Source organism: Sapajus apella, unplaced genomic scaffold (assembly GCF_009761245.1).
Source record: "Sapajus apella isolate SASKATOON/1434 unplaced genomic scaffold, GSC_monkey_1.0 scaffold35, whole genome shotgun sequence".
NCBI classification, from domain to species: Eukaryota; Metazoa; Chordata; class Mammalia; order Primates; family Cebidae; genus Sapajus; species Sapajus apella.
Window position 1 is genome coordinate 6,731,120 of NW_022436975.1, and position 14,313 is coordinate 6,745,432.

Consider the following 14,313-nt stretch of genomic DNA (forward strand, 5'->3'; position numbering starts at 1 on the left):
TAAACGGTAAAAAATTAATATGCCTTCTATGTGGTTTTTCATATTTGAATATATATACTTTTTTTGCTCATAAAATTTTGAGAATAGTGTATTATCAGATTCACATCCCCTTCTTAAGTAGTGTGTTGAAATTACTTATGAATGATAATGACTAGCTAACATGATTTCTTACTAGGTGATATGCTACTTTATCTCATCGAATCCTCAAGATAATATTGTAAGATATATACTATGATAACCTCCCCATATTGTAGATGAAGAAATGGAGGCTTAGATTGTACAACTACCCATCACAGAGGTGGAAAGGGCACAGAAGGGGCTCAAATCCATGTGTGACCATTGTTAAACTGTGCTTTTGAATCAGTGCACCTCACTGGCTTTTCATATGGTGCCTTGATAATTTCAGACTTGGATAATTTCCAATGATGAGAAGCTTGGTAGAAATTTTTAGAGATGAGGAGATGAAAGCATTACAAACATTTTCTAATTGTAGCATGAGAAGTAGGAACTCAGAGGAATCAATTAATTTTTAATTTTTTTTTTTTTAGGGATAGAGTCTCCTTCTGTTGCCCAGGCTGGAGTGCAGTGGTGTGACCATAGCTTATTGCACTCCGTGGCTCAAGTGATTCTCTCACCTCAGCCTCCTGAGTATCCGGGACTGTAGGTGTGCCATCATGCCTGGCTAATTTTTTTTTATTTTATTTTATTGTAGAGATGGAGTCTTGCTATGTTGCCTAAGCTAGTCTTGAACTCTTGGCCTCAAGTGATCCTCCTTCCTCAGCCTCTCAAAGTGCTAGGATTACTAGTGTGAACCACTGCACCTGGCTTAATTTTTTAAAGGATATTAGTTGACAAAAATTAGTTGAAATTTTCTAAAAGCAGTTCCATATCTCATGCCATATTTCCTTTCTTTTGCCTCTGAATTTTACTCTGGAAGTGAAATATTTTAAAATTTCTAATGAGGGTCCCAGGATCATGTGGTACCTTTCAAGTAAAAATATCTTATATCCTGTCTGCACAAAATGAGCTGCCGTGTTCTTTTGTTTAGTTAATCAAAGAAGGGCTTTCAGCATTTATTAAGCACTAGACACCATGCTAAGCAAGGTATTTCATTTAATCTTTACAAGCACGGTGTAAGCTGGTACTGTATTACTGTAGCTGAGGAAACGGTCTCAGGGCAGTTAAGTTCCTTAACAAAAGTTGTACATATTGTAAGCCACAGAGCTAGGATTACAACCCATGCCTGCCTCCTCCCACTTCTTAGAAACAGATTTACTGTCCCCTGAAAATGAGGGCAATAAAGTCATTCCCCCAAATAAGCAGATTCTATTCTTTTAGTTGCATTCCAATGCCCTTAGTTCCAATGCTTCACTCTTGAGGTCGGATGCTTAGTCAATGTGAGTTCTAATTCAAAATCTGCCACAAAGTTTCAAAAGCTGAGCTGGTGTGTTGTTTCAAGAACTCCAATCTAATCACCATAGTCTTTGTCTAGGAAACACACATCAGGGGCCTGAAGTGTCCAGATTTCCACTTGGTGTTATCTCAGTAGACACACAGCTGCAAATCAGTAGCAACAGACGGCCTCGTTTAATGATTCTTAACATTTCCCTCCAAATGAGAGAGAAAACTAAGCAAACTGAGGATGAGAGTAGTCAGCATGTTTTATCCACAAAGATTCAAGAAGCTGAAATGTAGGATTAATTCTGAAGGCTGAAGAGCTGGAGGTATTAATAACTCACCTTCCTAGGGAGACCAACTCCTCTCTCGTCACTTTGAGTAATGAAGACTGGTGTATCGTGACATTATTCCCCACTGTGGATGGGGCATTTGGGATTACTGAGTTGGCTGTAGGAATGAGTCCTAACATTCCCTTAGGTCCTGTGTCAGGGAGAAGTTATGGGTCAGCATCCTTATGACACCTGGTCCTGTTAAGTTTGTTCTGATTCTGATTTAAAGCTTTGAATGCGTCCAGCATCCTTGAAACTACCATGGAATGGTCAGCAATCTAAATGTGGTCATTGTGTATCAGGCTGCAGTTCCTTTGTCCTGCTTGCAGTTAGGGAAGCAGGGACTTCTCTACCCAACTCTGTACTCTGATGTTCTCATGCCCTCTGAGCCTAAGTTCCTTATTCCTTTGAGTTAAATGCATGTGCCAATCCCTTCCTCAGAATCAGCCTGCACACAGAGAACTGCAATGTTCACCAGCTTCTCTCCAGGACTGGTAGAGGCAGCCTGTCTCCTGGGGAGTGCAGTGCTCTGCTCCCTCACATTCTTCCTGGGTCAGGAGAGGACCTCCTGTTTGGACTTGCAGAGCCCTAAACCAGGTACCAACAGACCCTGACAAAGGTGCTGTAGTAATGGCCTAAAGCAGCAGAAAAAGCAATGTTTTGTTAGACAGATGACTTAAATAGTGGCTCCAACAAAACATTCAGCTGGGTTGGAGGCCCCAGGAAGCTCTCAGTTTCCTCATCTGTAGAATGAAGTGAATAACTGCTGTCCAGGTCAGAGTCAATGTATATAAAGTGCTTGGTGTAATGTCTGGCATGTAATAGCCACTTAATAACAGTAGCATTTATTATGTCTTTCAGTGAACTTGCTGGACAATGGGAAGCAAAATGTAATGTAGACATTTTTAAAGCTTTGGGATAGTTTGTAATATTGGAAACAATGAAATCAGGACTTGAATTCTTATGCAGCAGTCCCAGTGATCTTTAGAAAATGCCCATCTTGCAGATCACCTGAGGTCAGGAGTTCGAGACCAGCCTGGTCAACAATGGCGAAACCCTGTTGCTACTAAAAATACAAAAATTAGCTGGACATGGTGGGAGGCTCCTATAATCTCAGCTACTTGGGAGGCTGAGGCAGAAGAATTGCTTGAACTCAGGAGGGAAAGGTTGCAGTGAGTTGAGTCTGTGCCACTAGACTCCAGCCTGGGCGAGAGAGTGAGACCCTGTCTCCAAACAAAACAAAAAACAAAACCCAAAACAAAACAAAAAAGAGAGAGAATGCCCATCTTTGCTTTGATGGTCTCACCTTTCTTAGGCATTTTAAAGGTACACCTGACAAGGAGGTGAAAATCCTCCCTCTAATACTACTTCTGGAGTTACAGCTAAGGAAGGCCAAAGAAACCATTGGAACCTACTGGGAAGTTGAAAATTTAGGCTGAAGAGCTGCAAGCGGTGACTACTTCTGAAGGTTCGTTAGACAGCAGAGTAGTTTTACAAACAGAGTTCCTGAAGTCAAGACTCTTGGGTCATCTAAAATTAGACAGGACAATCACTTGAGAATGGGCTACACTGGCAGGGACAAGAGCAAGGAGCCCTGATAACTTTTCTATTTCTAATTTCTGTAAGTCTATAGAAAGGTCTGTTTCTTTTCAGTATTTTATAATGTATGCTTTTCCTTTAGCCTTCTTGACATTTTTTCTCCTCAGATATTTTACAGATTCTACTTACAGAGCTTAAAATTACAATAAAAATGCCATTTCATACACGATTAAGTTTAGACCATTTAAAATCCTGTCTTGCAAATTTCTTTTTCTACAGAGCAATGCTGTTGCCTTATGTCTGCTGCTATTTTTGAATTACGTTTACAGTACATTTCATCCACCTTTGATAAGGAACTTAATATCCATTGGCAGGTCAGCTTGTGACTTTATGCTGTGACTATAACTGCAAATTATGGTGCATCTTTCATTGTAAGTTATTCCCTGGGATAGGAAGCCAGTCCAAGGGCAGAAGAACTTTGGGTTATAAAGACTGAAGAAGGAATCTTACAGAAACAGTGCTTCCACAGTGGACAATGCTTACAGGATGGAATGCCAGGGAAGACTGCAATAAAATGTACGGAAGAGAGTTGGTTGCAAAGGGCCAACAAAAGATTGGGGAGCAAAAGAGATCAGTGTGGGATTGAGGAGGCCAGAGAAGGTTAAGCATGGAGCTGAGGTTCAGAGAGGGGCCCAAGGTCCGACTGCTGCAGGAAGCTAGGCCTGCGAATTCATCATGTTTTGAAGATTAGAACAAGCAGCTGCAGTGTTAGCATCTCACCATAGTAGGAAGCAGGGCCCAGGAAAGAGCTGGTACATAGGCCATAGCTTTGGCAAAGGGAAAGGCTGTGGACATGAAACCAGCTTTAGGTTGGGCTCTGAAGTTCTATAATAATCGTATCAGGTCAGAAGCTAGTGTTAGTGGCCTGAAGGGGCAGGTGTAGGGAAATAAGACTATTGGGGAGAAATATCATGGACTAAGATTTAAAGGAAGAGAGATGGTTACTGACTTTACAACATCTCTAGACATACTGGGCCTCCCTTAATTTGAATATACTTAGCTTTTCAGCTTTTGTTCAGATTCTGTACCCTGTGTCTGCGAAGTAAAGTGAAAGGGAATGAAACAAACATTTCTTGAATACCTGCCATTTAAAAGGTACTTGGATAAGCAATTTACATATACTTATTAAGCTGCTCCAGGAGAGTGGGTTGTTATTATCTCCATTTCACAGGCAATACACAAGCTAATAGGTTAGGTAACTCGCCTAGTGTGCACAGTTAATAAATGGAGGCCTTTAGATTCACTTCCAGGGGTGTGTGATTCCAGAGTCCTCTCTCCTTTCACCCTACTACACTGTTTCCTACAGACAGATGTCTAGGATCAGACTCCAGGGACTGGTCCTGGTGCACAGAAGGCCCTCCGTACATTGCCGTCTTCCTCCCTCCCTCCCAGTCCTCCACCCCTTCTCACGTCTTAAAAGTCCACTCCTTTATTTTCAGAGGTTTTTAGTTGATTCTATACAGTTACTGTGTTAGGTTATAAAGTCACCTGCATATTCTCCTTTTTTTTTTTTTTTTTTTTATGAAGGAGGATAATATTCTGAATTTGGAAATTTTGGATAACTTTTTTTGGGGGAAAGCAAAGGTTGATACATTTTATCTTACTCTTAAAAGCCAGACTCTCAGAATCTTGGAATACAGCGGTTTTTAAGAAATTCATGAAATAAAGGGATTTTCCAATTTTTCTGAGAATGTGGCAAAAAAAGGGTTATATTTCCACCTACATGATTTAGCTCCTTGGGCCCAATTACACCACAGGTCCACATGTCTAAAGCTCACTTTCTTGCACCATGGTGGTCTCTGCTGCTCAGCTCTTCCTGATCTTATTACTAATCATGTGAAAGTTAAGTCTGCACTTCGCTGGCCCTCCCACTTGTCTTCCAGCCTTGTATTTTTTAGATGTCTATAGGACATTGCTAACTGGAGCTCGAGATGTGAAAAACTGATAATTCTATAATTTTTCTTCTATTTTTCTCCACCAAACATGCATCGTTTCTCTCTCTCTCTCTTTTTTTTTTTTAATAGAATGCTTAACGATTTTGTGTGTCATCCTTGTGCAGGGGCCATGCTAATCTTCTCTGTTATCATTCCAATTTTAGTATATGTGCTGCTGAAGCGAGCACATATGCATCTTTTCTCAATTCTGGCATTCTAATGTTCTTTTGGTCCTCATTGGAATAATTTTGACTACTTCCTCTAATTTCTCTAATTTCCACTGCCACTGGAATGGACTTAAAATGAATGATCTCAAGTCCCAAGTGGGCATCCAAAATGGCCCTAAAATCCTAATACAGTTCCCTAGTAATTTACTTCTTTCCTTCTAAGATGATCTTATCCTTCTCTCCTTGCATTTCCTAAGCTTCCTCTATGTTCCCAATAATTCATCCAGATGACCTGCATCAGGCAGCACCTCGCCGCCTTCCTCCTGCTTCTGTGAAGGAGGCGTCCCTGCTCCTGCGACTCCACTGTGCTCAGGGTTCCAGCCTCTTTCACCTTCTTAACATCTTGCATTCAGCATTATCCCTTCCCTGTCTTGGATAATCTCTTCCTTATTTATTTATTTTTTTGAGACAGAGTCTCGCTCCATCGTCAGGCACCAGGCTGGAGTGCAGTGGCACGATCTCGGCTCATTGCAACCTCTGCCTCCCAGGTTCAAGCAATTCTCCTGCCTCAGCCTCCCGAGTAGCTGGGACTACAGGTGCGTGCCACCATGCCCAGCTAATGTTTGTATTTTTAGTAGAGATGGAGTTTCACCATGTTGGCCAGGATGGTCTCGATCTCTTGACCTCGTGATCTTCCTGCCTCGGCCTCCCAAAGTGCTGGGATTACAGGTGTGAGCCACTGCGCCCAGCCGATAATCCCTTTCTTCCTCTCTGTTGGATCATTTTGCTCAACACACAAATACAACTTAGTATCAGGTATCTCGGAGAACATCCTTCTTTGATCTCATAGCCCACCTCTGGCATTGTACCACTCCTCTGCTCCCCTTCACAGAAACATTCCAACAAAGAGCTGTCCACCTCTCTCATCCCTTAGTCTTTCCTCAACCATCCCTAATTGGTCTGTCTTCTACAACTCCATTACAATGGCCGTGGTCAACTCACCAATGATCCCCCTCTTGCATAAGCATTGATTTATATATTCCATCAGGGGTGCTCATGTTGCCTAACCACCACCTTTCTTTAGAGTGTCCCCTCCTCAAGGCTCTCAGGACCCTTTCCTACCTTGTTTTCCTCTTACCTTGCTGGCCACACTCTCTTAGTTTATTTTGGAAGCTCTCCTCCTCTACAAGACGTTGAAAAGTCCAAAGGCTTTATCTTAGGCTCTCTTCTCTTTTGTTTTTAAATTCTCTTCCTAGAAAATTCTCTCCAGTTATGTAGTCCCTCTCCTACCACACTTACGTGGTTTAAAGTGCCATCTGCAAGCGTATTACTCTCAAATTTACAGCTCCATATGTGATCACCAGCCTGATATCAGACTCAGCCAACTGTCTACTTGACATCTCCATTTTGAAATCCACAGGTATCTCAAACATAACACAGCCGAAATATAATTACCGATGTCAGCACTCATCCACTGTCCTTTCCTCAAGCCTTCCCCATATCAGTAAACGGTCCAACCATTCAGTCATACCCAAACCTAAAGGTCAAACTTGAACCCTTTCTTCATCCTATAACCTACAATAGTAAGTCTTAACAGTTTCATACCCAAATACACCCCAACCAATCCACTTGTCGTCATTTCCCTGGCTATACACCTCATGTAAGCCACCGTAAGTTTTTGTCCCAACTAGTAGAGCAAGCAAGGCTCCTGCCTCTACTCCTGTTATAACACCCATCCTCCTCACAGCAACCACAACGATCTCTTTAATATATATATCTATCAAATACCTTAAAAAATACAATCTAAACTCCTAACCCCAGTCCAGAGGGCCCTAAACAATCTGGCCTCTCCCTACGTCTCTGATGAAGTCTTCCTTGACTCTCCATCTTGTTCCTATTTTTCAGTCACATTGGCTTTCTTTCAGTCTTTCGAGTACTCCCAGTCCTCATTCAGGGGCTTTGCACTTGCTGTTTCGTTTGGAATACATTTCTTCTGTATCTTTGAATAGTCTTTGAGTAGTTTTCTCTCTTTAAACTTGTTTTACCTTAAATGTCCCCTTCTCAGAGAAGACTTCCCTGACAAATTGAGTGGCCCTCATCACCTCTACAAAATTACCCTACATGATCTTTTTCATATCACTTCTGTACCTGAAATTATGTTATTTACCAACTGGCCCGTTTTTGCTGTCTGTAGTTGTATCTGTTAGCTTTTATGGCATTAAAAATCACTCCAAACTTAGTCCTAAGGCAAACATTTATTGAGCTCACAATTCTTTGGGTGGGCCAATTGGACTGGGCTCAAACGGGTGGTATCTGGGTTAGGCTGGGCTTGCTCATGTGTGAGTGGCCAGGTGGGTGGCTCTGCTCCTGGGGGTTGGTTGGCTGTTGGCTGGGGTAACTGGGCACTAGGGCTAGGTTTCTTTTATTGTCCAGCAGGCCAGCCCAGGCTTACTCACAGGGTGGATAACAAGATTCCTGCGAGAACAGAAATGTACTAGTCCTCTTGAGGTTTGGTTTTGGCACTAGCACAATGTCTCTTCTGCCTCATTTTTTTGGTCAAAGCAACACAAACACTAGGAGTGGGGAAACAGTCTCTATTGCTTAAGGGGAAGAGCTACAGATTACATTGTAAATGGATATGGATATGAGGAGAGAAGAATTGTAATCATTTTTGTGAACAACCCACCACAATGGTATATATTTGCAATTCATTTGATATTGTTACAATTTGAATCCCTTTTTGAGTTTAATAAATTACTCACCTTATGAATCTTTGTAGGGCAGAGAATGTTTCCTTCTGTAGGAGCTGAACAAGTGCCATAATTTCTTTCCATTAAGGGCACAGGTACTTGTGCAATTTGGAAGAGAGCAAGGTGCAATAGTAGGCTCCCTGTGGAATTCACTTTCTGGTTAGGGTGACAGCAAAGATGACTGTGCCAGGTTGGTATCACCTTATTTGCTGTACAATTATGTTCCTGGTGGGAAAGTAGCAAGAGTGGAAGCTGTAGCACTTGGGGCCCTGCTGCGAAGAGCCGGTGGTTTCCGCATCAGGCCAGTTCTAGGGAAGGTTTTATATGTTGTTCCGGGAATCTTAAGTTTGAACCTTATTCTTTAGCCCTCTTGAAGATTCTGTGAGCTACTCAGTATTCTTCTAATACATTCCTTTTCTGTGTAATTCCCCAGGATTGGATTTTGTTGCTCGCGGTGAAGAGCTCTGTTTCGGCAGCTGGCACCAGGAATCGGGTTTATTTTTCTTATATAACAAGAAGAGTGAAGTGGTTGCCAGATTAGTCCAGTTGCTCACACAGCTATCAAGGACTCTCCTATCTTCCTGTTTTGCTGTCTTTAGGGTATTAACTTTTAATTTTCATGCTTGTTGCCCCTTAGTAGCTCCAGGTACTACTTCTGTGTTCTAGGCAGGAAGGGGGAAAATGGGATGGCACCAGCAGTTTCTGTTCCTTGTATCAAGAAAGCAAACGTTTCTAGGAAGTGCTCCTTTTATCAAGAAAGGAGCCGCTCTTTTGTCTAGAAAGAGAGTCTAAACCAATCACCTGACCCCCCCACTGGCATCAGTGATTAGGAAGTACCTGGCTTTCTAGCCTCTCTGAGGAAGGCATGTAGGGAGAAAGCCTGAGAATGTGCCAAATTAGATGACATCCTGTACCTATCACATAATTAGTTTCCCCCTTTAGAATGACAGTTCTGGGGGGCAGGCGCTCTGATTTATTCATTGCTGTCTCTTCTGGGCCCAGAAAAGCAATTGGCAAATATGTGGTTTCAAAATTCATTGACAACTGACAGATCTTTAATCTACCATCAAGGTCTGGAGATTCTTTCTTCAAAATGTTTCTTATCTCTTGCTTTCATTATAGAACCACTGTTTTATTCCAGGCCCTTAGTACATTATTAAAGATTTATTTTCATGCTATATTTCTCTCTCCAGTCTTTTCCATCCTTTGTCTGCATTATATTCTGCTACTAGTGTATCACCTTGAATACCATTTTTATCTTGTCCTTTTCTTTCTCAAAGTATTAGCTATGTTGTAGTAAATCCCAATCTCAGCTTGGGATCTGACTCCTTGCATAAGCTGGCCTGTTGCCTCCCTGACATCAGCAATTTATTTGGTAATCACTCGCAAGTCCAGCTAATCTCATGGCCATCTGGTATATGCTGTCACACCCAGTGTATGCAAAGGGAGCAGGCTGCACTGTGAAGAAAAGAAAGGAGACCAGGACAGGGAAGACTTTCATCATAGGTGACAGGTGGCCAAGCTGCTTAGGGCCAATGACCCACCCACTCTGAACTTGAGCTTAGTCTGCTGCTTCACCAGTGGAACTCATTTCAGGTAGAGGGTCTGAATGGGCTGAAGCAGGACTGGGCTGGCTCAGTCTAATCCGTGGGGTGCTCACAGCAGACTTGTCACCTCAGAGGAAAAGTGGAGTGGAAACCAGGATCACTAGTGAACTGTCACAGAGACTGGCCCACAGGGCAGAAGTTGGAGAGGAAGGCTGGAAGTCAGTGGCATGTAGATGTCCAAGGGCTTGCTGTCCAGTCCAACAGGAACCACGTCATTCCTGAACTCCTAGAGAACTTGGGACCAGGAACAGTCAGGCTTGGTTCTTCTGGTCTGAGGCTGGCGAGGAAGAGCACTTTGTATTGGACCTCAGTGTTGACAGCCAGGCTGCTGGATCTGGCAGGCACTGGTCCATCTTCCACTTGCCTTTAGTTCTCTACCTTTATGAGTGCCCTGCCTTTTGTTAGAAACACATTCTTTGCTGGTATGCTACAAGCGATATTTTGAAAAGCTCTGGGGACACTTAGGATACATCTAAATTTGTTTGATGAAAAGCAATTTAAGCCATTTTTACAATAAAACAGAATAGACATGGATAAAATTGGCATGCTGTTTCAGACAAAATTAAGACTTAAATTTGAAGCTCTGATTAAAATTCTGGTTTATGATTATGTATTCATTCTCTTCTTTCATTAGGGGTACTTAAATGGAAATAATTGAGAAACACAGAATTCTAAGGCAAGTAAAAGGCCAGTAGAAGCACTGTAATTATTATGGAAGTTGTTCATTAGAGATATATACGCTAGGAATTTAAATCAGAATTCAGAGATTTTCATTTTTAGAATGAATTAAAAAGACCATGTTTGAGATTTTTAAAAATATTATTTAACAGGAAGGAAGAATTTGTGATGATAGCATATAGTGGGAAGGATGGGAATAAAACTTCTATTTGAAGAGAATGTCTACCTTTTAAGGTAAAAAAATCTCAAGTCAGTTTAAAAGAATTTCAAGGTATTTTTCTTACTTGAATAAAACAAGCTATAATAAATAAACATTTTTGGTGTTAAGTCTTATGTTTAAGTCTTTAATCCACCTGGAGTTAATTTTAGCGTAAGGTGTCAGGAAGGGATCCAGTTTCTGTTTTCTGCCCATGGCTAGCCAGTTTTCCCAACACCATTTATTAAACAGGGAATCCTTTCACCATAAAAACCCTAGAAGAAAATCTAGGCAAAACCATTCAGGACATAGGCGTAGGCAAGGACTTCATGACCAAAACACCAAAAGCATTGGCAACAAAAGCCAAAATAGACAAATGGGACCTAATCAAACTCCAGAGCTTCTGCACGGCAAAAGAAGCAGTCATTAGAGTGAATCGGCAACCAACAGAATGGGAAAAAATTTTTGCAGTCTACCCATCTGACAAAGGGCTGATATCCAGAATTTACAAAGAACTAAAACAGATTTACAAGAAAAAAACAAACAAGCCCATTCAAAAGTGGGTGAGGGATATGAACAGACGCTTTACAAAAAAAGACATACATGAGGCCAACAAACATATGAAAAAATGCTCATCATCACTGGTCATTAGAGAAATGCAAATCAAAACTACATTGAGATACCATCTCATGCCAGTTCGAATGGCGATCATTAAAAAATCTGGAGACAACAGATGCTGGAAGGGATATGGAGAAACAGGAACACTGTTTACACTGTTGGTGGGAGTGTAAATTAGTTCAACCATTGTGGAAGACAGTGTGGCGATTCCTCAAGGACCTAGAAATAGAAAGTCCATTTGACCCAGCAATCCTATTACTGGGTATATATCCAAAGGATTATAAATCGTTCTACTATAAGGACACATGCACATGAATGTTCATTGGGGCACTGTTTACAATAGCAAAGACCTGGAACCAACCCAAATGCCCATCGACGATAGACTGGACAGGGAAAATGTGGCACATATACACCATGGAATACTATGCAGCCATCAAAAACGATGAGTTCGTGTCCTTTGTAGGGACATGGATGAACCTGGAAACCATCATTCTCAGCAAACTGACACAAGAGCAGAAAATGAAACACCGCATGCTCTCACTCATAGGCAGGTGTTGAACAATGAGAACACATGGACACAGGGAGGGGAGCACTACACAATGGGGTCTGTTGGGGGGAAAAACGGGAGGGACAGCGGAGGTGGGGAGTTGGGGAGAGATAGCATGGGGAGAAATGCTAGATATAGGTGCAGGGGAGGAAGGCAGCAAATCACACTGCCATGTGTGTACCTATGGCATGTTCTTCACATGTACCCCAAACCTAAAATGCAATAAAAAATAAATAAATATTTAAAATAAATAAATAATAAAATGAATAATTCCTTCTGAATAGTATACTTTTATTCGAGAATGTCTATTTCCTCTAAGAAGGATCCTCCAAACATTTTAAACTAACAACTTAATCTAATTGCTTGGATAGAATGAGACTTTCCTGTGTCATCTCTTCTTAGCAAACTGCAATCTTTTAACATCTTAATACTGGTGTCTGGCAGGGTGCTACTAGCATACCAGGGGAGATTTATCCAAAATCACTTCTTCCACTGGCTGCTTCCGATAATTTATTTGAAATCTCAAGGACTGCTTATTACTCAAAGAGAAAAGTATAAACCCAGAGTCTACTCGCCTGATTATGCTAAGCAGAAAGTGCTTTATTGTTTCAAATAATTAGAAATTATTTTCTAATAATCGAATTATTAGAAATAATTGACTTGTGGATTGACTTGTCTCTTAAACTTAACTTGATTCTATGTTTTCAGGATAGCTGTATTTTCTTTCACTATTAATAAAGTCATTTCTTTTTACTATAAAAGAAAATATAGGCTTTTATGGTATTTCAAACACTCTGGAAGACTTGCTACAGAAGAGATGATTTATTCCTGACCATCAAATTCTTCAGAGGAATTACCTTTTTTCATTCTTTCATTTAGCAAATAATTATTGAATTCTGACCGAGTGAGTATAACTCAATAATTCTGTCTAAATTAAAAATAAGTTTAGTCAAACAACAGGAATGATAATGATACATTTTAATTTAGTATTGCTTAGAAAATTCCTGGGATATATAAAATGCTATTTTATTTAATAATTCTGTTTCTGCATAAGACTATAACAGAATTCAAGCGCTGCTTCATTCTTGTCCTATGCGTTAATCAGAATCACTGTGAATTTTAATTTAGAGTACATTTAGATCAGTTTCATCTGTTCAACCACTGGTGGAAATGTGAAATTCCTCTTGTCCGTTATAGGCCCTATGTATATGACAACTATAAATCTACAATTTCTGGCGTTTGTTTTATTGCATGAACAATAATATTCACCTCCTTCACAACTCTTTCTCTCTTAGCTATCCCATGACTCAAATTACCTCCTCTAAATGAATACCTTTCAAATCCTCTCTTATTTTGATCCATCTCCAAATTTCCAGTATCAGATTAATAACTTTCAGACGTCATCACCTGGATGTCTTTCTATGACCCCAAATATGTTAAAAGCAGGACGGATTTATCCAAGTCTTGATTTAACATTGCTTTTGAAGCATGTTTTCTGTTTTTGGTAGTGGTACCACAGGGTTGTAAGACTTGAGTGCCCCACTTAAACGAGGACAGAGGAAGTACTCAGTAAGAGCTAACTGTTATCCTCTGTGACACTCCTGCTCCATGCAACTTTTGCTGAACTATGCTCTGTGTTGGATTTTTTTACTTATGATACATTGTTCATTTAAAGGATTAAATAAATTATCTATCTCTTTGCCTTCTACAACCTATCTATTGTTATGTTATTTTGAGTCCACCTCTGAAATTTTTTGGAAATAATTTCCTTCCTTTCTATTTCTATTCTCATTAGTCTCAGTCGAGTCCTTATGAACTCTGGATTTCACTATTTTTAGAGCTACCTTACCAGTGTCTGTCTCCTCTATCCGAATCATTTGACATAGTAATGTGAAGGACATCTTCAGGTCTGATTATTGTCATTTCCCTGCTCAAAAACCTTCAGCATTTCCATGTTCTATAGAATAGAACTAAAACTCCTTAGCCTGGCATTTTCCATCTCCACAGTTTGGTCTCAACACATACAGTGGCTTCAGTGTTAGATAGAGAATAGGAACAGAAAAATTACTGCAAAGTGGTTAAGAGCCTTCACTATTTACTAATTGTGTGATCTTTGGTAAATTACAATTCCCTCCTCAACTCTGGTTCTTCTACTTGGAAAAACATGGATAATAATAGTACATACCTCCTATGGTTGTTATGAGGATTAAATAAGTCATTTAAAGCATTAATGTGTCTAGTAAAAAGTAAGTAATCAGTACATTTTATTATTATTATAGCACTGTTTGATATCAATTTAGTTCTTCTCTTTATATGTTTTGGAAATGGGAACATGAGTCTACAGGACTGGGAATTATGGCTCCTGTACCATTCAGTTCCCATGTATTTCTCATTAGCAATTATTTCTAGATGAAGGGCTACGCTTGTTGTGCTGTGTGGAGCACACTGAATGTTGTCCTGATTGCTTGCCTAAGCAGTTATTAATAAAAC

The 14,313-nt window shown here is 40.5% G+C and overlaps 1 protein-coding gene and 1 non-coding gene across 3 annotated transcripts in view; one reads left to right on the plus strand and one right to left on the minus strand.

The window, feature by feature from the left end:
• RP1 (RP1 axonemal microtubule associated) overlaps positions 1-14,313 on the plus strand; it is a 310,814-nt gene that overhangs the window by 23,362 nt on the left and 273,139 nt on the right. The gene's annotated exons all lie outside the window — the stretch shown is intronic.
• Positions 5,341-5,448, minus strand: LOC116563655. The gene has a single exon (XR_004274500.1). It is a non-coding gene; the product is annotated as a U6 spliceosomal RNA (small nuclear RNA).